General features: G+C 36.8%; 1 protein-coding gene across 4 annotated transcripts in view; it reads right to left on the bottom strand.

The window, feature by feature from the left end:
- LOC150097982 (MBT domain-containing protein 1-like) overlaps positions 1 to 26,195 on the bottom strand; it is a 469,576-nt gene extending 443,381 nt beyond the window's left edge. For all 4 annotated transcript variants that reach the window (XM_090406078.1, XM_090406077.1, XM_090406080.1 and 1 more), the window contains exon 1: positions 25,934 to 26,195. The gene's annotated coding sequence lies outside the window, so the exon portion shown is untranslated. The remainder of the gene's footprint in view (positions 1 to 25,933) is intronic.

Here is a 26,195-nt window from a genome sequence, read left to right as displayed (position 1 = left end):
TAGAGCCCTAGAAAAGTGCTAGTTTTTCCTTAATATGACTGTCTCCCAGATCTTCGGCAAGTTAATACAGCCATATTTGTTGAGATTTGGGGTGTGTTTTAGGGCTTCTGTCGCCTCTAAGAACAATCTCTCTGATTTATATGGGTTTCTGTGTAGTACTTTTGTGTTTTTCCAGTTGATCCTGTGTGCAGGGGTATCCAGAGCATGGTCTGCTAGGCCCGACTTCCCATAATGATATTTCCGGACGTATCGTTTATGTTCGCTGATGCGGATATTCACAGTTCTTCCTGTTTGTCCGAAGTAGGCTTGATTGCATGAGCAGGGCGCCAAATATAGAGATAGAGGGTGCCAAAATCAGGACTGTAGTCTTTGTGTTGCTGCTACAATTTTGTTAATGTACACCATGTTGTTTTAGTCTCGCGTATTGTGACAAACAGTGTTTTTGTGCTCTGAAGATGCTGGTTATAATACCAGCGAAATATCAGCATCAAGTTAATAAATTAATTATTTACTTAGTTTCTGTGTTCTATTATACCGTTAAAATAATAAACAACATGTTCGACGAACACATAAGTCTGTCCACACTTGGATAAAGGATTAAACTAATTTTATTATACTCTAACCAAGTGAAAAATAAAACTTTCAACATCACTTATCTAAGTCAAGAGTTTATATTCCAAACCCAGCCTTTCATGTAGTATACTATCAAGTGGCTTAGCAAAAACCAAGAGTATCATAGTGTATCTATTCCTCCTTTACCCAACTCAGAAGTAACATTGTTATAAAATATGAGCACATTGTTAAAACATGACCTCCCTTTAGTAAACCCATGCTGTTCCTTGCAGAGTATAGCTTGTCTGTCTACCTATTTCTGTATGCTTTTCCCTCACCAATTGTCTATGGTAATTGTTTATTTCCTTAATACTTTTCTAATATTTTCCAGGTGAACTTTTGTGTAGATATTTTTCCACATCTGCAGGAAGAGGCTGGGGAACTTTTCTTTGGATCTATATTTACTTGATGTAGAATGAACCTCTTGTGATGCTTGTTCAAACTCTTCTGCTTGCTCATTTTTATTTTGTTGCAAATTTGATTTAATTTTTGTACTGTTTTATTATATATTCTATCACACTTTAACTTTTATTCACACAATTTTATGTCGAGACTTTCCTTCTTCATAACGTAATATCAAAAGCAGTAGTGTTTCAATCATAGTCTGCTTTAAGTAGTTCATCCTATAGAAAATATCAAAAATGTTGTGCTAATACTCAATGTGTCTAACAGACTGTAAATCAGCCTTAATGTTAGAAAATAACTAATTACATTTCATACTTTAAGAAATTTCCACAATCTAGAAGTGGATGACTTTTAGTATGCAATCTAATCTCAATGTCACTACTGTTATCAACTTTTTATCACCATCTTACAACATTCTACATTATTTGTAGAATGTTGTAAGATGCAATTCTACAACATTTCTACATTTTTCTACATGCAGATGACAGCACATAACATTCCTCCCTTTCATTTGACAAACCCGACTCTACACAACTCACCTCAACCCACAGAACATCAACCACCATTGCCCTTAATTCTGACCTCCAAGCCATCTGCCAATATGGGCTCAGATAACCTTGTCAACTTCAATGCTAGTAAAACCCAGTTCTGTCTTATTTCTCACAAAAAAGAACCATTTCGATAACACCCAAATTCTCAGACAAGATGAAATTTCTCTTCTTGGAATTACTTTGACATCAAGCCTCTCCTGGCATAAACACATCACAACCATTGCATCCTCAGCTTCCAAAAAACTAGGATTTCTCTTTCGTTCAAGATACTACTTCACCTCTAAACAACTGTTAACACTATACAAGTCACAAATCCGCCCAGCTGTCGAATACTGCTCTCACATCTGGAGTGGGGCTCCAAAAAGCCCCATCAAAATGCCTGACTCAATATAGAGGAGAGCAATTAGACTAATAAATGACCCATCCCTAACCAACTCACTTCCCTCACTTTCACATAGATGCTTGGTCTCTGCAATCTGTATATTTTATATATATTTCCATGGAAAATGCTCATCCGAAACAGCAAATTCCCCTACCCTGTACTAAGCCCATTGGAACACATACAGCTGCAACCCAACATCCTTTCACAGTACAACTCGAAACCCACAGAACAAGCTTCTTTTCCTCCTCATTCATCCCTGCTACTGCAGTACTGTGGAACAGTCTTCCTGCAGACGTATTTCCCAAGGAATACAACATACAGGAGTTCAAATCAAATGTAAACAAGTTTCTCCTTTCGCAACCCACCACCCATATATGGTACTAACATACCATATGTTGACCAACCAACCTCCTGTATATGGGCCCAACATAAAAAAAAAAAAAATGATAGAATCTTTTAATATGGTAAAGGGTATTTATAAAATTGATGCAATTTTTTTTAATATATGACAAATAGAGAACTAGGGGGACATATGTGGAACTTGTGTAAGACTGTGGTTAACAATGTTGTATACCGACCAGATTTTTTGCATGGAGAGTGGTGAATGAGTAGAATGGATTGCTGGAATTAGTTGCGACTTCCCTGACAGTGAATGAGTTTAAGAAGAGATATGGTAGGTTTTCTGTGTATAACAGTTAGTTTGGGTCATGAACGATGATTCTTTAGACTCTAGAGCTCCAGTATTTTCAGATCATATATTTCTGTCCTCCAAAGCACTTTTTGCTGTATCCATTCATCTAGATTTGGCTCTTTTTTTTCTGCTATCCTAGAAAAAAAAATTGTTTTTGCTAACCTTCCCCTCTTCCATGTTGTTACAGTGATTATAAAACCCGAGATTTGTTCTGCTAACACATTCCTGAATTCTAACAATGTCAAGTTTTTTCCATTATCTTCATTTTTAATATGATACTGCTATTGATGCCTCTGTTGTCCATACTCTTTCTCAGAATTTTCATATCTGTGGCCTCCAATCTCTGACAATGTTTTATTTCTAATTTAGCTCTCAAATCTGTAAGTAAAAATTGGTCTGAACACTGTCTTGTACATAGCTAGTTCAGTGTTTTGACTAATTTTTCTCTTATTCCATATAAAGTTATTCATTTCGCTTCCTACCATACCAGCTTTGATAATTCTGTTGTCTATTTTCATATTTCAGTGACCTTCATTAAACGTTGTGCATAAATAGGTGAAATGTTTTACTTGGTCCATAAGTTCTTCCTTTAGAATAGAGTGGATGTTTTCAATGTTTCTCACTTATTTTCATTGTCTTTGTCTTTTTATTGCAGACTTTCATACCAAATTTATTATTAGTCAGGAAATCCTGCAGACTTGTACTGGTTTTAATTAGAAGTATAACATCAACTGCATAATGTAAAGAGCTAAGATTAACATCTTCAATTCTGAGATCAGGTTTAGCGCTACTTTCCTTCATCCATGTAGATGACAAATAACAATGGAGAGAATTAGCACCTGTCTCCCACCTGATTTAACAACAACCCATCTTCCTGTACCTTCTTCAATTCAAAACTGCATAGTCAGAAATTTGCCAGAATGCGCTAATGACTTAGGTTATTTTCAAAATCCTGTGAACAACACGGCTAAAGAAATCATTGCATTTGGTGAAGACCTTGATTTTGATGGTGTTGATGCAGAAGATATGTTAAAGAATTATTGGATTCAAGATTTCAGCAACAACAATCTTCTTGAAATTGAACAACAACGCACATACGAAGACAACAAACAAATGGAATGTGAAGATGAAGTTCCAAAGGAGATAACAATCAAAGAATTGGATGAAATATTTCGCAGTTTAGAATCACTTAAGCAGCAAATAATGAATATGGATCCAGATGTTAATCGAAGAATGCTTATTTGCAGAGGTCTAGAGTCATTTTGCTTGTTATTGTAGAATTTATGCTGATAAGAAAAAAACTAAAACTGTTCAAATGACTCTTGATAACTTTTTTTTGATAAAAAAATTGCAGTAACTAATGTAGGTACAAGCATTTATTAAACATTTACTTTGCATTCATTTTTTATCTTTCCTAAAAGAGTACCATATAAAACAAATTATTAATACAGTAATCAATCATGGACGACTTGTAATTTTTACCATTGATTATTAGATTCGATTAATGCGATTTTGATATACACGGTAACATCAAGGGATTAATTAATTGCATTAAGCAAGGGATACCTGTATATAATTTCTTGGTATCTCTAATGTATAATAGAACCAAGGTACAAAAACTTTCAAAAAAAGGTAATAGACGGTGCAATTAGTTTTCCAAACTAATGAAGTCTTAAAATTTGGAAGGATGATGTGGATAGTATGCATCAACAAATAAGCTCAATGGGTGGAGAGCAGTTAATTTTTAATGGGGACTTCAATTATGGGATGGAATAAAGAAGACACAAAAGGAATGAAATAGAATTTTTTTAATTTTTATGTAGCTCCCACCCAAGAAAGATTTATGAACCCGTAGTATATTCTTTCTTTTAATTTTTAGGGTAAATGATTAACAAACATTTAGATTCATCTCACTTTTGTACAGTATAGTGTAGTGTCATATAGCTTGTATCCTGAACATATGTATGTTTTTCTGATGATGACCTCAATACAGAAGTCGAAACATCGAATATTACTTTCTTAATAATAAGTAAAATAATTATTTTAAAGTGTGTGTTGTGTCTCCATAAATTCTTCACTATGAGGACTATAGTATATTTGTACTGTGGGTGGGTTAAGGATTTAAATATATACATTACTTTTTATTTATTTATTTTTTTTTTTATTTCATGTTTTTTCTGTATTTTTCTTATCTGGTCCAGAAACCCTGCTCTAAAGATCAAACAAAGATCTTTCTCAAGCCACTTCAGGCCTCCAAACAAGCTGGGTGGTGGTGGTCTTGCATGGGTAATCAAATTCATCTCCCACCTAAAGAGAATCACAAACATCCATGACCACAGTGACATTCAAAATCTGCAGTCTATTGGTTGGAGAGCAGATAGACTAACTGCTCGACTAACCAGGCTGGCAAGTACTAGGGATTTCAGAGTGCTAGATTTCCTAACTCTCAGAGAATTTTTCTGTAACCAAAATAACCACATTGCCACCAACTAGTGAGAATGAGAACATGGTCTTGACCTGGGAAGTGGCTATTATTTCCACTCAAACACTCCTTTACCACTGTCCATGATAGTGCATGGAATGTGGTAAAGGAGTGTTTGAGGAAGTAATTGCAGACTGCATATCTAGAGTTAGTAGGATAAATCAAGTGGGAGTTCAATGGCTGAATATCTTCAATAAGCAAGGACTACAAAAAAAAATATAAAAAATTGTGGAAGGAATTCAAAAGAGAAAGGTAACCAGCAGGCACAATGAGCAATAAAATGCAGACCAGAAAGGAGGAATTTGGTAAGAAAGGCAAAATCGGAATGAGAGGAAATGAGCAGTGCAGCCTAAAGATAATCTGAAGGAATTCTTTTGGTATATTGCAAGAAAAAGAAAGAATATTTATGGCATAATAATGTTAATGAATGCTAATAGTAGGCAGTTAACTGAATCATACAAAATACTTGAATTACTAAGTAAATACTTTGCAAGAATATATCATCCAAGTGGAGAAGTAGTAATAACAAGGAAGTCAAAGGCTTATATGGAAATAGAAGTAAATGAACTGGAGGTGCATAGGATATTACAGAACCTTGATGTGAATACAGCTATGAGATTAGATGGTATACCAGCTTGATCTTTACAAGAAAGTGTATTGAGAATTGGCAATGCTTTTGACCGAACTGTTTAAGTCTCAGCTCTGGGTTGCTTCTAAGGAGGTTGGAAAGATGGAGAAATAGTTCCATCGCATAAAGGAGGCTCCAAGTCTGAGGTAGCAAATTACTGACTGATCAGCATCTCAGGAGTCATGGTATTAGAGAAGTTGGTTTACAGTAAAATATAGGAATGGAATACTGCACGGGGGGGGGGGGGGGAGACATGATTTTGTGAAGGGTAGGTTATGCCTCAGTAACTTGTTCAACTTTTATAATACGCCAACTGAGTTGCATAAAAGAAGTAGTTTACAGTGATACTGCATAGAATTCTTATCAATTAATTGCAGCACATGAGAATGAATATAAATTTGAAGTGGATAAGAGTGCAGTTGGAGAGACCAAACAGGAGTCTATTAGAAGGCCTGTGACTAGTAGCATGCTGCAGAGTTCTTGGGCCATGTAATTTGTATGAATATAGGAAATGATCTGAGAGAAAATATTCAGTTGTTTGCTGATTATACAAACTTTGGTAGCGCAACAGTCAATAAAAATATTAAAATTTTTTTAAATATTTTAAATAAACTATTTGAAATAAACTAGCAGTATGGATAAAAACAACAAATGTCAGTTTAATGTGGCAAAGTGTAAGGTTATGTATTTTGAGATAAAAAGATCACCAGCTGTGTATCATATTGATGGAAAAGTACTCCAGGAAATTGATGAAGCCAGGAATTTGGGGTGTTAGAGGACAGGGAGCTGAAGTTTAGAAGGCATATTGCAAAGTGGCTGAAACAGCTCATCAGATAACTTAGTTACTGAAGAACCCCTGAAGAGCAAAGATAGGCAGGTTATTATACCTCTTTATAGAACCTTGGTAAGACTCCATTTCGACTACTGAGCACAGATCTATTTACCTGGGTTTCATGGGAAGGGGAAGAATCGAAGAAGATCCAGAGGCAAGTGAGCAAGATGGTAGCAAGTTTATAAAATGCACCTTATGAGGATAGCTTGAAAATTTGTGGATTAGAGAAATTAGCTGAGATGAAAAATGGGTAATATGATTGAGACACACAAACTGAAGAGTTTCTACAAGATCAACACAGAGGAAATTTTTACAAACAGGTCTTGTGATGGGAAAACTAGGGGCCATTCTTGGAAACCGAGCACAAGTGTAATTAACAAGGGTGTATAGACTAGATTTTTTTGCTCTGCGAGTCTGTTGTGGGTGCCTTGTCTGTTATTTATTTATTTAGCATATGGCTCACACATAAAAAGTTACATTATCCTTTCTTTTAGGCTTACACAGTATCAGAATTTTGGTTTATATTAAACTAAAGTTTTTACTCAAACACAGTAGTTGTCTCCATAATTTTCCTAAATGTATTACATTACATTAATTCTTAATATACATGGACAAAGTGATAGACATATGTACAATAATAAGACATAATACAGTCATAAAAGCGACACTTAAGAATAGGCTGCAACTGTATGTCTATGTTGATTATCCAGTCAACTACACTTGGTGTAGTAGGGATGAAGTCTGACAGGTTTCCACTGTATACACGTTGGGCACATTCTGTTATAATATGATAAATTGTCTGGTGGGGTGATCCATAGTCACACCTGGGTGAGGCAATCATGCCCCATTTGTAAAGGTGGTCTGCTCATCTGCCATGATTGGCGCGGATTCGGTTAAGGGTAGACCAAGTTTTCCAAGGTAGATCAAAACCCGAAGGCATCTGTGTTGAGTCCACTAATTCATGGAAGACCCCTGTTAAAGTGTTACACCAGGACTCTTTCCACTTCTCCTTCATGTTGAAATTTGTCTGCAAGATTTTTTGCTGTTAAGATTGGAGGGTGCCTTCACTTTAGCCTGCTTATTTCCAGTGGTGGGATGTCTTCGTGGATTGAAAGATTTTGGATTTCCATGATTTTGCTGTATTCATGTAGAAGAAAGTTGGATCTGCAGATGTATGGAGGTGGGATGTTGCTTAGCACTGGGAGCCAGTAGGTTGGGGTTGATTTTACAGTTCCAGAAATAAGGTGCATAGTGGTGTTAAGCTGAGCATCAACCAAATACACATGGATGCTGTTCAGCCATATGGGAGAGCAGTATTCAGCTACAGAGTAAATGAGGACACCTAGATATTTCGAGAATCTGTTGTAGCATGGCAGTTTGTGGTTGAAGTAGACCATGAGTTATTTGTTAGTCTGGTTATTGTTCAGGTGGAAGCATGAAACTTCTGTTTTGCTAGGATTTGGACATAATCTCCATTTGCTGAAGTATTCATCTAGGACTGCAAGGTCATTTGTCAGTGTATCTTCCATTATAGTAAAATTGGTGTATCTAGTGGCTAGAGAAATGTCATCAGCACAGCAAAACTTCCTAGAGGCTGTATTAGATAAATCTGCGATGTATAAGTTAAAAAGTAGGGAAGCCAGGATTGACCCTTGTGGTAATCAAGTGTTCTTTGTTTACTTTTTTTTCTCGTCCATACACACTTGGAACAGGCAGTTGCTTAACATGTTATCGATTAGTTTTGCTATTGTTCTGCCTGGGACTGCACGGAGCAACTTGCGCCATGCCTCCAGACTGTATCATAAGCTGTGGTAAGATCTACAAAAGCTACAGCTGTTTTCAGGCATTGTTGGCAGCCTATCTCTTATATGTGGTGAGTGACAGAACCTGATCACAGCAGCTTCGTTTATGTCTGAATCCATCAGTTCCACTGGGACTTGTCTGTGAATGAGTTTAAAGCAAAGTATAATAGATATTGCACAAATGTTGGATAGTGCTTAGCATAATGTTAGTGCCTCACTTGCATAAGGACTCCATGGAGTTGCACATATAATAAAGATTATTATTAACATATGATCTCAATGGAGTAGACATTCATTGTGGGAGGCACATGCTCATCCAACCGTGACTTAAACTGATTCAATGTGCCTATATTCACAATACACTCAGACAATGCATTTCACTCACCAATCACTCTCCAGACAAAGAACATGCTCCTCACCCCTCTGCTCATACCCTCTTTATACAGTTTCCAGAGATGACCTCTTGTTCTAACCCCCCCTCCCATTCTATGAAAAATCTCTTCCATGTCAACCCGATAACAACCCAAGAGTAGCTTATATGTCTCAATCATATCCTCTCTTTCCTCCTATTCACAAGGCAATTGACATTTAGTCAATCTGTCCTCGTACTCCACATTCCATAGATCACTGACAACCTTTGTATCTTCTCTGGACTCTTTCCAATACATCCTCATCACCATGAAAACCAAATCTATGCACAATAATTCATATGAGGTTTGATCGAGGCCTTATACAATGCCATCATAACCTCTATTTCTGCATGTCAGGGTCCTTCACATCACTGCCATTATCTCATGTGATGTCTTCACAACTTGTGCAATGTGGCCCCTGAATTTCAGGTTCTTGTTCACCACCACTCCCAGATCTCTCATCTCCCCACTTTGCATCCCATTATTGCTTACCAAATTTCAAAACCTTACACTTTACAACACCGAACTGACAGTTCCACTTACCTGCCCATTCATGCAATCCATTCAAGTCCTCCTGTAAGAAAATAACATCCTATGATACAGCATGTGTGAAGGTCTTATATACAAATTTCTCAGTATTGTCCCATGTAAACAAACTGCACACTTAATTTCTTCCATGCTGACGGAACGTTTCTTTCAAGTTATATTAGGAAATAAAATGCCCTGACAACAAAAACTTAATGGTCTTCCACAAGGGTCAGTATTGGCACCCTTACTTTATAATCTATACACATACAACTTACCTGCCACCATCTCATGCAAGTTCTGTTATGCTGATGACACTGTAATTGCCATTCAACACAAAAACATGAGTCAGGCTGAAGAAGTACTTACAAAAGATCTGAAAAGAATAGGTGAATTTACAAAAAATGGAGGCTCCAGCTCAATCCAGATAAAACAGAAGTATTAAGCTTTCACCTTAATAATCACACAACAAATGTCACTTTGCATATCTGCTTTGAAGGATGCTTACTACGACACAATAAGTTTCCAAAATATTTGGGTGTGACCTTGGACCACATACTCTCTTATAAGCAAACGTTTCTGCTAAGTTAAGAACCTGTAACAACATAATACAAAAACTAATAGGCACAACATGGGGAGCAACAGCCAATAATCTACGGATTAGAGCTCTCAGACTATTTTTCTCTGTTGCCAAATACTGCTCACTGGTGTGGCTAAATACCACACGTCAAACTTGTTGATAACCAACTAAATAATACAATGAGACTGATTTCTAGCACAATTAAATCAACGCCCACATGCTGGTTTCTGGCTCTTAGCAACATTGTTCCATCCAGTCTGCGCAGCACTCTTACAGGAGTATAAAAAAAATCCAGATCTCCCAGACTTAAGTGTACAATGATTGAGATAGAGACATCCACCACTACAATTAGTCCAACAACTACTACAATCTAACTTTTACCTGAAGCCAAAAGTGGCAAGAACAGTGGGAAAGCAAGACAGATGACATTACAAAATTTTGCCTCAACAAATTACAAGATAGTTTTGATGCTTGCTCAAACCTTCCACGAAAATTCTGGACTCAGCTTAATAGAATACAAACTGGTCATGGCATATGTGCAGACATGCTTTTTAAATGGGGTAAATGACTGTCCTCACATTGGTGCTCAAAGACAAACTATGGACCATATTGTGACCCAATGTTATTATTATTATTATTATTACCACGGGCTACTCCAGGAGTCCCAGAGCATATTCAGACAAATCGGACTTTCTAAGTGCTACTTCCAAAGCTATGAACTATTTGACTAATCTGGATATAATCTTTTAATTTTATTGGTTTTTTAAATGCCTTTTAATTTTATTGGTTTTTAAAATGACAGTGTATTGTACTGCATGTTTTGTTATTTATGCCATACAAATAAATAAATCTGCTGGACTCTGCATTGCTCTCCCTAATTTTGCATCATCTGCATATCACAACTTATACTCATCCCAATATCATTGAAATACAAATTTAACAACAATGGTTCCAAAACCAACCCTGCTGCACACCACTAGTGACCTTCCTCTTTCAAGATACTGCAACCCTATATACAACATTCTACCTATCTGAGAGAAAGTCACTGATCCAACTCAGAAGTCAGTTATCCAATCCCATCTGTTTCAATTTATTTAACAGCTTGTCATGTGGTAATCTATCAAAAGCTTTTGCAAAATCCAAGTACACCATTGAATATACATCTCTCCTGTCTAAGGTATTTGTCACCTTAGACATAAATTAGTAAAGCATGATCGCCCTTTAACAAACCCATGCTGATAACCAGAGAGAATATGCTGTTACCAACCCATTTCTATATCTTACTTGTCACGAATCTCTAGCACCCTCACAACACAACTCCAGGTATACAGATTGGCCTATAATTTGCAGCCACAGCCATATCACCTTTATGCATTGCTGCAATTTTATCTTCTTTTGACTCCCTTGGAACCTGTGCTGTTGTAAAACTTATTAAACAGGCATGCCAATGCTATTACCAATTCCCTGGAACATTCCCATAAAATGATTCTATTGACTTATTGACATAAAGGTTATTTATTTCCTCAAATACTTTCTACTCAGTCACAATTAAGCCATCCTGTGTTACGTTCTCTACACTTAAGTTTCTCATGATTTCACCTTAATGAGGATGAAACACATTTATAAATTGATCCCTGAATACTCAACAAATGTTTTTTTGCAGAAGTTATCATTCTACCATTTTCATCCATTATCTTAACATAATCATTCTTCCTTCTAATTGCCACACATCTAAAAAACTCTAGGGTTTTTCTTTGCCTGATTTGCCTATTTCTGCTCACACTGCACTTTTCTTTATCTTACCAATGGAGTCATTCTCCTGGCTTGTTCTTTATATTCTTCACATAACTGATTATTACCATTATTCATATTGTACTGCCTCCAAAGTACCTTCTTCCAGATTTCATGCTTAAGTCCCTCATTCATCCATTTTACACTTACTTTATTCAGCCTTTTGGGCCTTCAGAATAGATTCACATATTGATGCTGTTATGTATTTCTTAAGCAGCATTTATTTCCTTACCACTCAACACCTCATTCCATGCTATTGTGATTACGATGAGCTGTCGCCTAAGTTTGTCATAATCACTGGCACTGTAATTCCACATATATCCTTCCCTCACAGAAGTATGCATATGGATAGCCACAACCCAGGTAAATTATTATTATTATTATTATTATTATTTCGGGAAACAAGGAGTCGACAGACTCATCGAGGGAGGCCCTAACATCATGTCAAGAACAACTATTTGACATTCACACAGTATCTATCATACCTTGCCTTGAACTCATTCACAGTCATAGCACCCACAACAGACTCTGGCAGCTTATTCCACTCATTCACCACTCTCCAAGTTAAAAACCTAGCTCTGACACCCTTGCTAACCACATTCTTGCCCAGCTTCCATGTATGGCCCCTAGTCCTCCCACCACCAGTCCTATTCTGAAAAATATCTTATAGAAACTCTTCAGTAATTTGAATGTCTCGATCATATCACCCCTTTTCCGCCTATCAACCAATTTTTGCAACCCACAAATCTTCAACCTATTCTCATAAGGTTCATTCCACAGACCTGCTATCATCTTGGTCACTGGTCTCTGGATCCTCTCCACCTCCTCCCCATCAAGAAGAAACCCTGGTGCCCATATCTGGACCTAGTAGTCTAGATGGGGTCTTATCAAGGCTCGATACAGATGAACATCATATTGGAGGCTCAATAGATTGTATACAGCACTCAGAAAGGATTAAAACAGAATTTAATACTTCCTATATATTCCATCTCAGTAAATGAGACATCTACAGGGATTAAAAAAAATTAATATAACATCAAAAACAAATAACACACAATACTAAGCCCAACCACATGGGTGACACTAAAGTCCCATCTAGGTGGAGTGCCCTCTAAGGGCGGTTGTAGGTGGCCTGGAATGTAAAGTGGCACCTCTGGTGATAAGCGTTTCCTAAATCTTAGGAAGCTTAATGCAACCATATTTGTTGAGATTTGGTTGGTTCCTGAGAGCTGCTGCTGATTCTAAGAATAGTCTCTCTTTCTTGAATTTGCTGTGGAGGAGCATGGTGGTTTTTTCCCCATGAGATCCTGTGGGTTGTATCCAAGACATGGTCAGCCAAGCCTGACCATGTCTCAGGTAACTGACTGACCATAGTTGTGTTTGCAGATGTATGACTTATGTTCCTCTAGGCAGATAGTGGCTGATCTGCTTGTCTGTCCAAAGTACACCAGTTTACATGAACAGGGTACTTTATAGACTCCATGCACTGAGAGAGGAGAGAGCTGATCTTTTGTAGAGCAGATAAAGGTAGCAAGTTTGCAGTGAGGCTTAAATACTGTGTGTAGGTTGTACTTTTTTAAAATCTTGGCTATTTTTTCTGATGTGCCACAGATGTAGGGCATGGTGATGGCATTTCTAAACTCTTTCTGAAGAGAAGACCGAGGAGAGGGGAGGACCATTATTTTTTTTTAATATTGTGATCACTGTAGCCATAGGAGAGGAAAATGTTGTGTATGTGGTCAAACTCAGTTGTAAGGGCATTTCCACTGGAACAAAGAGGGGGCGCTAGTGGGTCAAGCGCTACGAACGTGTTTTGAAGAGCTCCTGATTCAGATAAGTTTTACTAGGAATAATTAAGTATATATGCGTAATTGTTTAAGTAAGAGCGGCTGTAAACGTTGTACGCTACCGATATTATTAGTGTGGGTTTTTTTTTTCTTGCTTAAACTAAATACGAAAACGTTAATATTAGACCTAGTAACCTGCAGAGAAAAAAAAATGGCGGCGGCATTGTCATTCCATGATTTTAATTTGGATTTCGGTCGGTTCGTTAAGTGTGAGGTCTGTTATATGTATTCCTTCGACTATATAAATGATTTGTGGATGTTTAGTGCGGATGGAAGAAGGGTGTGTGCGAAATGTGACCTGAACGAGGAATTGATGAATGCGAATATGAAGTTGATGACAGAAAGTGCTAGTACAGATTGTGTCACGAGTGCACGTTTGAAAGAGGATGGCGAGAAAGACGGGCGAAAAAAGGTTAAAAAATCAGGAAAAAAGAAAAAGAGCAATTTGACAACCGTAACGGATGTTAAAAGGGAAGAAAGTGAGCCAGAAAGAAACGAAATTGAGAGAACGAATGAAAGTAGAAATGGCGTGGTGCAGAAATCGCAAGTAAAAAAAATCAAAAGAATGAATGATAGTGAAAAAAGAATGACTGATGGCGAAAGTTGGACGCATGTTGGAACGAAAGTACTGAACCAAAGAAAGATGAATGACAGTAAAAGTGAGAAGAATGATAGCGAAAGTTGGACGCATGTTAGTCCGAAAGTACGGAAACAAAGAAAGATATGTGAAAGTGAGAAGAATGATAGTGAAAGTTGGACGTATGTTGGACCGAAAGTACGGAAACAAAGAAGGTTGAATGAGAGGGAAAGTGAGAAAAGGGGGTCGAGAGTTAGAAAGTTAGAAAGATTTAATGATAGAGTGAATGTGTCGCGAGGTTCAGAAGGTGAATTGGATTGGATGAAGCAAGAAATGAAATGGATGCGGAATGAAATTAAGAGAATTCAGGTCAAAACTATTAAAATAAATCATGATGGCATGAAAGAGATAACAAAAGATGAGCGAGTGGCGTTGTATGGCGACTCCATTATTAAAGGTGTGCTAGAGGATAAAATGCACAAGGTATGTTTTCCAGGCGGTAAAATGAGTAGAGTGATTGAGGCATTGAATATGAGGCGGGAACGAGCAAAAGAGTTAATTGTATTAATTGGTACGAATGATTTGAGAGAGAACAAAGAGCATGTCAAAATGAATGTCAGGAGACTGCTTGGAAAGATAAAGGAGAATAGTGTGACAGGAAGGGTGGTCAGTGTGTTGCCTAGGTATGATTGTGGTGAAATGAGGCGGAGAGCAAGGATTATGAATGATATTCTGGCTGAAATGTGTGAGGAGATGGGAGTACAGTTTGTTAATGTGTGGAATGAGTTTGAGGGACGAAGTGAGCTGTATGGGAGCGATGGACTGCATTTGAGTGGTTATGGTGTGAGTCGCTTGGAGAGACTGCTGCTGGAAGGTAGAGAAGTGAATAGAGAGAATGAATCAGATCGAGAGGGGAGTGATGTGGAAGAGCTGGAGAGTAAGACAGGAGAGATTGAAGGAGTGGAAATGAATGTGGAAGTGAGTGGTATGAGTATAGAAAATGAGAGAATGGGTGTGCAAGAGGAGCAGGGAAACGGCGAGGATCAGGGTGGACAGGGATACACAGCGTGAGAAAGGTGGATGCTCCAAGAGGAGGTGAGAGAATGTGTAGGCAGGAAGGTAATGGGATGATCAGGGATCAAAAGGAAACAGATGGAATTGCAGAGGGTTCTAAAATGAAGAAGCAGAAAGGGAAATGGCCCCAGTCCAGCATGGAGAGATCACATCGAGTGAGTGGTATCAGTGGAACGAGCTGTAGATCCAGAAATGAGTTGTGTTTGTATACCAATGCTAGAAGTATAAGAAACAAGGCGGATGAAATGGTTGCACTAATTGCGTCTGTGCACCCAGAGATTGTCGGAATAAGTGAGACATGGTTAGATGAGGATGACATCCTGACAGGAATAGAGATGGAAAGGTATGATGTGTTTTGTGAGGATAGAAGGGGTAAAAAGGGAGGGGGAGTGCTATTGATGATAGAGAAAGAGTTATGTCCATACAAGGTAGAGATGCAAGAGGGAAATGGGGCCAGTGGTTTTGAGGCAGTATGGTGTGAGATAGAGGTGAATAGAATCAAATACTTGGTGGGATGTTGTTATAGACTTGGTAATGTGGATGGTGGTGATAGTGAAATGTATAGTCAAATAAGCCAAGCAAATAAGAAAAGGGTGATCATTATGGGTGATTTTAATTATGGCAATATAGACTGGAATGAAGAGATAGCAACTGGAAGTAAAGAAAATGAGTTTCTTGAGTTTTTGAGGGATAACTACCTCAGACAGTATGTAACAGAGGGCACAAGAGGATTAAGGGTCTTGGATTTGGTCATCTCATCGGAGGATGTAATTATCAATGAGGTATCAAATCATCCACCAATTGGTGAAAGTGACCATGAGGTGATTACTTGGGTGGTTGCCAGCAGTGCAAGGACCCCTGTGAAAAAAGGGTATATGTGGAACTACAAGGGGGGTGATTATGAAGAGCTCAGGAGACAGCTTGCAGGTGTAGCATGGAATGAGGAGTTAGCTGGAAAAGAGATCAATGCAGCTTGGGGGATTTTCAAAAAATATTTAGTGGATGCAATGTCTAAATGTATACCACGGGTGAGAAGGTTAAATAAGTTAGGTGTGAGATGGATGAATAAAGAGATTAAGCATACAATACAGAGAAAAAGGGCATTGTGGAGGCAGCATAAGAGAAGTGGAAGTAACCAATTTCATGAGTTCTACAAAGACCAGGCAAGGAGAGTGACTTGGTTGGTGAGAGTAGCTAAAGAGAGGTATGAACAGCAGTTAGCTAATGAAGCTAAAAAGAATCCTAAGGAGTTCTTTCGATATGTAGCCAGCAAAAGAAAGAATGATTATGGAAGGATGACATTGATTGGAGGAAATGGTATAAAGACAGCTGTTGCAGAATGTGTGGTGGAGATACTTAATGAGCAGTTCATAAAGATCTTTCAATCTTGTGAATGTGACTTCATGGAGAGATTAAGAGCAGTTGATGATGGGGAGGAGAGACTGACTGTAAGTGAGCAAGAGGTGTTTGGGGAGTTGAGTAAACTAGATGTAAATAAGGCTGTGGGACTTGATAATATATCACCGCATATTCTGAAGGAATGTGCCAGAGAGTTGACACCTGCCTTGACGTATTTTATTAATACGAGTCTTGCACTTGGTCAAGTCCCTAAAGAGTGGAAGGAGGGCAAGATTGTGCCACTTCATAAAGGAGGTGATCGAACTCAAGCATCAAACTATAGGCCTATCTGTGTGTCAGGTGTTGTGGTTAAATTGTTGGAGAAGCTTGTGAGAACTAGGATCCAGAGTTGGGTTGACAACAATGGTATAATCTTTGATGGACAGCATGGATTTGCTAAAGGGAGGTCGTGTTTTAGTAATCTACTTACTTATTACAATAAAGTGACTGCTTCCTTGGACAGAGGAGAAGGATACACAGTAATATACTTGGATTTTGCAAAAGCTTTTGATAGAGTACCTCATGATAAGTTGACAGTCAAACTAGAGCAGATGGGGTTGGATATTAGATTAGTGCATTGGATTGGAGACTGGCTATCTGATAGGTATCAACAAGTTGTGTATGGGGGTGCAATATCCAGGAAAAGGAAAGTTACTAGTGGAGTGCCTCAGGGATCTGTTTTAGGGCCATTACTATTTAACTTGTATATTAATGATATAGGCGAAGATTTGAATGGAGATATTCAGTTGTTTGCAGATGATGCAAAGTTGGGACGAACCATAAAGAGTAGTGAAGATGTTGTGGCCTTGCAAGAAGACTTGAATAAATTGAGTGATTGGGCAAGCAAATGGGGATGCGAGTTCAATGTTGCCAAATGTAAGGTTTTAAAAATTGGAAAACAAAGATGGGATGCAGAATTTATGCTTGGTGAGAATATATTGTTGGAAGTAGAGGAAATAAGAGATCTGGGAGTGATAGTGGATAAGGATCTAAAATTTAGGGGACACATCGCCAAAATTGTGAAGACAACACAAAGACTTCTGGGAATGATGAGGAGGACACTGACGTGTAGAAGTAGGGAGATTCTTGTTCCATTGTATAAGGCTTTGATTAGGCTACACATGGACTATTGTGCCCAGATTTGGTCACCTGGTTTTCAGAAGGATGAAGAGATGTTGGAAAGGGTCCAAAGGCGACTGACTAAGGTAGTTTCTGACCTCTGGAATGTCGAGTATGAGGAAAGATTGAAAAGATGTAATTTGCAGAGTCTAGTGGAGAGAAGGAAGAGGGGAGATATGATAGAGACCTACAAGTTGGTAAGGGGTTGTTATAGGATCAATGGTGGAGAAGTTCTACAGAGAATAGTGGGAGATCAGGGGAGAACCAGAGGTCATACCTGGAAACTGTATAAAGAGGGTGTGAGTAGGGGAGTGAGAGGCAGGTTTTTTTTGTGCAGAGTTGTGAATGATTGGAATGCCTTGCCTGAGAGTGTGGTGTCTGCAAGGAGTTTGAATGTGTTTAAGACCCGGTATGATGAGATGTGTGTGAGATAAAAGGACCTCCTAGATGAGTCTTTGACTCCATGAGGTCTTGTTTAATAATAATAATAATATTGTTGAGCAGGATGGTGGTGGGAGAGTTTGTGTATGTATTTGCCTGCATGTGTGTGTGCGAGTTTTCTATATACAGTGAAGGAAAGTGTACCGTTGGGAAGGCATGTAACTAAGGTGTCTAGGAAGGATAAACAATTGTTCTTTTCCTTTTCCATTGTAAACTGGATTCTTGGATGTAGGCTGTTGAGGTGACTGAGGAAAGAGTCTAATGTGTCTGGGCCATGAGGCCAAATAGAGAACATATTGTCTACATATCTTAGCCAGATAGAAGGTTTGAGAGGGGCTGAGTCTATGGCTCATTTTTCAAATTCTTCCATATAAAAATTGGCAAGAGGAGGAACCCATAGCAGTTCCCTTTATCTGCTTGTAGATTTTGTTCTTCTAAAAAAAATAACCAGAATTAATGGCAAAGGAAAAGAGATCTAGGATGTAAGAAGGAAAAACATTTTTTAAGAGTGTTAATGTATCAATTAAGGGAATATTGGTAAACAATGAAGAGATGTCAAAGCTTAGTAATATGTCTGTGTTTGCTCTGCTTGTTAAAGTATTTTTCAGCAACCAAGTGATTTGATGAGCTGATTTAGCCACTTTTGTGATGTGCCCCCTAAACTTCAACTCCCTATCCACCAACAATCCCACTCCCACTAAATAAAGTTATCAATTTTACAATGAGTTAGCAATTATCATATATCATAACTCATATATCATAACCAATTAAGGTATTGATTTATAAATTGGTTCATTCAATTAGGTATTAAAATATCAACATGTACATTATTATAACTGGTAAGGGAGCCCTCTTAGATGCGGTCCCAGCACTCTTAGTGTCTGTTTTGAGCTAATTACTTTTCTAGTAACCAGTATGGCTATGGCCCTTGGTTACACATATTTGCATTAACTAACTTACATTACTCTAAACCAGTTACTTATCATAACTATGAAACCATTCGAAATATATTATATTCTACTTGCATACATGAGAAAACGTTTTATTAACTATAATAAAATAATAGCCAAAATAAGTGTTAGTACAAACAGAATATGATAGTAATATTTAAATTTTATTTTGTAATATTGTGAAATATTGTCATAATTATACAAGTTGAATAGTATAATATGTATAATTTGTATACGTGATGTGAATAATAAAAACTGTTAAACTGTTAATTCTGACATTGAATCCATGTTAGCAACTGAGAGATAACCCTAAAACAATGAATAGATGTAAAAAAGAACAAAATTCATTACCCATTTTTAGTACTTTTCATCAATATAATTAAAATGACAAATTATTGGCCAGAGCTTTGTGTTGTTTTCTTTTGAACATTTGATAAGTATGAGTGAGAGACTGCAAGTCTGGTGCCACAGTATGATAAGAAGAATTGAGAAGAAGAACTGAGAAATGAGATGTGATTGGGAAGGGGGGGGGAGAGAAAATGAGGTCAAGTAGGGTCTAGCCACTCATGGGACAAATGAGTGCAAGTACAGAAATGCTCAAATGATAATGCAATGCCAAGTGCAGTTTCTCAGGTTTTGAATCTGAATGGGTAGGTGAGTGCATGGGTAAATGTAGGTAGAATAGGATGTCAAAATACATGTTCAAAATGCCAGCAGCAGCAGATATAAATGAAAGGTTTTGGGATTGGTCAATAAGACTTGGCCAAAAATTATCTCAGGGAAACCTGGTTGACAGAAGATAATTTAATTTCGTAAACTAATTACCAGAAGATAATTTAGTTATGACATAGAATGTAAAGGGTATTATATGTTCAAGGAGATAGAGAGACTAGAAAGAAGGGTATATTATTATTATTATGTGATGCCTCCAAGTAGTCCAAAGACTCATCGAGGGAGGGCACCTACTCTACAACTCTCCATCTCTACCATTTAATCCACCAAATATTATTAATGATAACTGAAGAATTTAACCAACAAAAAATACAGATTAAGGAAGATTATAGGTCTGAAAGAGATGATTCACTTGAGACCATCTGATACAAGATTAAGGCCAACAGGAAAAAATATACAGTTGGTAGCTGCTAGGAAGGGGGGGGGAGAAAGATGTGGATGCCACACATCAGTAGATCAGCACAATGAGTGCAGACCTTGAAAGTTTTTTTTGTTTTTTTTTCACTTGTTGGTACTATAAATTGAAGATGCCAAGAAATTATATTCTTGGTTTCATCCTTTATCCAAGTGTAAGCATATAAAAGTCTGCACATGAAGTAACTTCACGACTGGGTAACTTGTATATAGAAGCAAATGACTTCACATCAATTGCCTTAGTATCCCATAATGCAAACGCACATATCCTTACAGACATGTATAATGCTATGCATTACGTAAAGAGCCACTAGCTAGACCAGTTTTGGCCTTTATTGAGGTCTTATCAGTGGGAGCCACACCCAGAAGTGATACCAAAGGTGAAGTAATGCAGAAGTCATATTTCCATACCCAAGTAGTCAAAAGGTGTCACACCTTATTACTAAAATACTCTGGACTAGAGATCTCAAAAAGGTGTCTCACCTTATTACTAAAATGCTCTGGATTAGAATAATGAGTGACTTATTACTGTGATACTTGACTGCAGAAAATTGATGAGGCTAGGGATTTGGGAGTGATAGTGAACAGAGTTGAAGTTCACAGGACATGTTGCAGAAGTTTGCAAAATAGCCGAAATGATTACTCAGTTATTGAAATTGACAACCAGAAAAAGGGAAGTTATTAACTCTCGTTATAAAGGACATGATACAACTGCATCTTGACTGCTTGTAAACAGATTTGGTCACTTAGGTTTCTTAAGAATGATTTGGTGGTAGAAAGAATCCAAATATGAATACCGAAGCTGGTGGCAAGTCTGAAATGTTTCCTATCACAATTGTGATAATGCTAATATGAACAAAATTTTTAATAGATGATGAGTAGGATGTGGAATTAGGGGTTGTTCTTGAAAGTTGTGCAAGACTGTGGTTAGTGAAGGTCTGAGGACTAGATTTTTTGCTAGAAGAGTGATGAATGATTGCAATGGATTGCCAGAGGTGGATGTGAGCTTTGACAGTGAATGAGTTTAGGAAAGAGACAACAATTATTATGTGAAGAATGGTTAATGTGGGACTCCAGCAATAAGTCTTCTAACTTCATGAATAATGGTAAAATACTCATAAATTTGTTATCTAATAATTACCATTACAGTAAGTTGTCCAGTTTTATCTTATAGTCTTTCACATTGGATTACAGTCTCTAGTAGCATTTATTACCACTCTGCAAGTTGGCAAATACATTATTATTACATCTTGAAGTCTTATTATTATTTATTATTGAATGATATAATCACGTAATCACAAGAAAGATATTTATTTAGCCAAATATTTCGGTCTGGAAATAGCAGACCATCGTCAGTGGTATTACAAGAACAGTTTAATAAATACAAGCTAGAATACTAACAATAGATCGTTAAAATTAGAACACGGCGCGTGATGTTATATCACTAAGTATGAAACGGAATATTTTGAAGTAGAAACATGATTGAATTTGCTATAAAAAAAAATTAATTAATGAGTAATCTTGATTAGACTTTCCCAGATTTTTGATATAGATATACAGTCATTACGATTCAGGTTGGGGTGATGGAGCAAGGCCTCCACGCTTTCCTTGAACAAACGTTCGAACCTATAACAGGATCTATGTAAGAGGCGAGTCCTGGACCAAAGGATGGTCCAGGACTCGCCTCTTTTGGGTAAGATATATAGATGACATATTTACTATTTGGGCTCACAGCAAAAACGCTTTACCTTCCTTTTTAAACAGTATTAATTCCTTGCATCATCGCATAAAGTTTACTATGGAATTGGAAGAAAACAACCAGTTATCTTTTTTAGACGTTCTCCTCATCCGATCACCTTCAAATATTCTTACAACTACAGTATACAGGAAACCAACATTCATAGGTCGTTATATTCTTAAAGAATCAGCCTATCATCCATGTCAAAAAACAGGTATTATAAAATGCCTCATCAGAAGAGCCAAAACTAAATGTTCTACTTTTGATTTTCTACAGAAAGAACTTTCTACTATCCAACAACACATGAAACTCAATGGCTTTTCTGAAAAAAGTACTCAACGTCTTCTCAATTCTTATAATCCTCCACAAAACAACAAAGTTTCAATACGTCGATTGCCTATTCCTTATATCTCCGGTATTTCAGAACCTATCGCAAGAATTTTAAAGAAATATGATTTAACAACTACGTATTCACCTATTAACAAATTGTCTTCTCATTTTCCTTCTCCTAAAGACAAACGGTCAACTTTATCTCTTCCTGGAGTTTATCAAATTCTGTGCAATTGTGATCTCTCTTATTTTGGACAAACTGGGCGTTCTCTTGAAAAAAGAATCCAAGAACATCAATCATCCATTCTTCACAACAAACCTGAAAAAGTCTGGATTGGCTCAACATGGGATTGAAACTGACCACAGCATCCTTTGGTCCAGGACTCGCCTCTTACATAAATCCCGTTATAGGTTCGAACGTTTGTTCAAGGAAAGCGTGGAGGCCTTGCTCCATCGCCCCAACCTGAATCGTAATGACTGTATATCTATATCAAAAATCTGGGAAAGTCTAATCAAGATTACTCATTAGTTAATTTTTTTTTTTAATAGCAAATTCAATCATGTTTCTACTTCAAAATATTCCGTTTCATACTTAGTGATATAACATCACGCGGCGTGTTCTAATTTTAACGATCTATTGTTAGTATTCTAGCTTGTATTTTTTAAACTGTTCTTGTAATACCACTGACGATGGTCTGCTATTTCCAGACCGAAATATTTGGTTAAATAAATATCTTTCTTGTGATTACGTGATTATATCATTCAGTCTTATGTCGCAAGTATCCTTGAAACAACAAATTATTTATTATTATTATTTGTCACCTCCAAGGAGTCCAAAGACTAATCGAGGAAGGGCATCTACTCTACACTCTGTCTCTGCTACTTCACAATCCACCAACTGACTGCAACTACACCATCGCATCTATCGCCGACCACAACCACTGGTATTTCCACAGACAATCACAAACATCGATGCCCGCGGCGGGATTCCAACCTGCAGCCTTTTGGCTAGGGAGCGGATATGCTAACCACTCGACCAGCCAGGCTGACATAGTCTTACATAACATGGTGACAACACAAAGCCAGGTGATGAATTCAGATGTTCAATTCAAATAAAATAACACAAAAAATTAATTTTGGTTTATAAAAATGAACTTACAATGAAAATGACAGAGTGACAGATTAGAAAAAAATTTGATTGATAAATTGATAGTTTTTTGCTGACACTAAGGTTGGAGAAATCCCCCCCCCCAAAAAAAAAACTAACTACAGCATCCTAAGACATAAATTTGTCCTCTAAACAAAATATATGTCCGTTAGGATATGTGCTTCACAAAAAGTGACATATGAGAACCATGTACTGAATCAAGTGCAGCAATATACCAAAACACTGATCTAAAATATTTACAAAAAATTAGAAAAAAACTATTAACATAACATTTTACCAGCAACATATTAATGTTCGTTTTTACCTTAAAAATATATAAATAAAAATATGTGAATGTTTATTTACTTTTACTGAGTAGGAAAACCTTATGTACTATCTTCTACTAAAGTTGTGATAAATTATTATTATTACATCACACATCCACTGAGTCCAAAAACTCATTGAGGGAGGGCACCTATTCCGTATTTCCACCAACTACACCCAACCACAACTAATGTCATCATCTACACCAATGCCATCTACTGCCCACCATCACCATCAATATTTTCACAGACAATTACAAACATCCATACCCACAGCGGGATTTGAACCCACAGCCTTCTGGCTAGAGAGAGGATACACTAACCACTCAGCCAACCAGGCCAGAAAACAGATCATGTTGGGAAACACATCATGAGAAAGGCTGTTCCAGAGGGATGGAATGAATGAGGAAAAGTAGAAGCAGGTTTGATGAGTTTGCAGTTGTACTGTAAAGAGATGACAGAGAAGTCAAGTTAACTTATATTATAAATAAATGAAATGTGTTTTTAAGAGCAAAATGATAGTATTTTAATCTAATATCCACTATGTGCACATTGAAGAGATAGTTCATTTGCCCAAAAAAAAAAAAAAAAAAAGTAAACAGAAATTAAACTTAAAAAAAAAAAAAAGTTTTCATCATAATATTGAAGTTTAGCTGAAGAAAACATTTACTTTTTTCTCCTGGACAATGACTGATGTCATTTGTCAGTTCTATAATTAGAGGAATAATAAAGATTAAATATTCTGTTTGTGCAAAATGTTTTCTTTCTTTCTGTGTTTGAATTTACTATTCTTATTCCTTTTCAATAAAATTTTGGACCAATACACACAACGTATTTGCACCAAATAGATTTTATTATGTCACATTAATACTCATAACGCAACATTTTGCATTTGGTTAATGAAATTACAGCAGAGAAGAAAACATAAAACTTTTCTCAAAATCTTCAAACAAGTCCAAGCTAGTTTTATGTTCATCTCTAAAAGATTGTGCAGAAAGGACCAGTGAATACTATTAACTGCTTCTGCTGATGCTCAGCCAAATTTTTTTTTTAAGATACTGCCAGTGTCCTGAAATTGTCCACATCATTCTCAAACTGAATTCATGTAAGAGGAGAGCAAGGAATAAAAGAACAAATTATAATAGATAAGAAATTATATTCTTGTTTTAATCCAAGCTTATGCAAACAGAGTTTGCACATGAAGTATTCTCACAACTAGGCTGCTTGCATATGTATACATATAGAAATTGTTGACTTTTCCTCAATTACCTTAGTATCCCTTAGTAGCATACTTCCTTTCAAATGTGCATACAGTCATGCATCATGGGAAGGGTCACCATTCAGACTAGCCATAACACCTACCAAAGTTATCATCAATGAGAGCTAGATCCATGGGGATAGATCAATGCAAAAGTCATATCTTTCATGTACAAATAGTAAAATGGTGTATTATCGCATTATTAAAATACTGTGAAACAGAAAAAGAAAAGCACAAGAGAGAGCCATTTAGGACATAAAATATATGGGGGGGGGGTTCTGGAAAGTTCTGATAAACATCCAAAACAAAAACGATACCAAAGCAACTGATATAACCACAAGAAAAAACATACAAGGATTTAAAAATATAAGAACATAAGTTACCTTCATAATTCTGCTACTAGTATGTTATTTCTAATTACAACAGAAAAAAAAAAAAAAAAAAAAAAACTGGGCCATGTCATTTGATACAACATCCAGCTTCATATGCCTTCAACTTATTAATTGTATTTATAAGATTCAACCACTCCCCTTTTTTCTACACGTTTAAATGTTTCAGCAGTAACTGCAGCAGCCCGTGATTAAATAGAACGCATGCAACATTTGCCGAGGATGACTATAATGATATAAAGACGAAAAATTAATTTTATATCTTTAATTCTTCAGAAAATCACTAATCTAATAATAAAGTTCAATAAGTCTGTTTTCTACATTAATAATTCTTCCTAGGTTCCAAGAAACCTATAATGGCGAATATTTAGATGTTTATACTGAATTATAACGCAAACTAGTTACATGGTCATATTTAGTTATAATAAAAAAATATTCTAATGAAACGCAGTGAGCTATAAAAAATAATTCAACTAAAAATAAAACCGAAACAGATCGTACGTACCATCATTTGATACTAGCCAACTCGTGTGTCAGGAATTTCTTACAAATATGCAGGAAACAAAATTCTGATTCAGCTATGCAGCTCAAACTGTAACATTTAATAATAACAGGAATAATATATATGTATATGCCTAGGTATTTAACATCAGCCAGTTATAAAGGAATTCTTAATACTATATTATTTGTACTAACAAAGCACGCTTACATTACAAACGCATGCTCAGATTGTTTTTCGATAATATTTACTAGTCCAATAATACAGC

The sequence above is a fragment of the Typopeltis vanoorti genome, chromosome 16 (genome assembly GCF_054136105.1).
Source record: "Typopeltis vanoorti isolate ZY-2024b chromosome 16, IOZ_Tvanoo_1.0, whole genome shotgun sequence".
Taxonomy (NCBI): domain Eukaryota; kingdom Metazoa; phylum Arthropoda; class Arachnida; order Uropygi; family Thelyphonidae; genus Typopeltis; species Typopeltis vanoorti.
The sequence above is the reverse complement of the archived record's forward strand: the minus strand, read 5'-3'. Positions and strand labels throughout refer to the sequence as shown.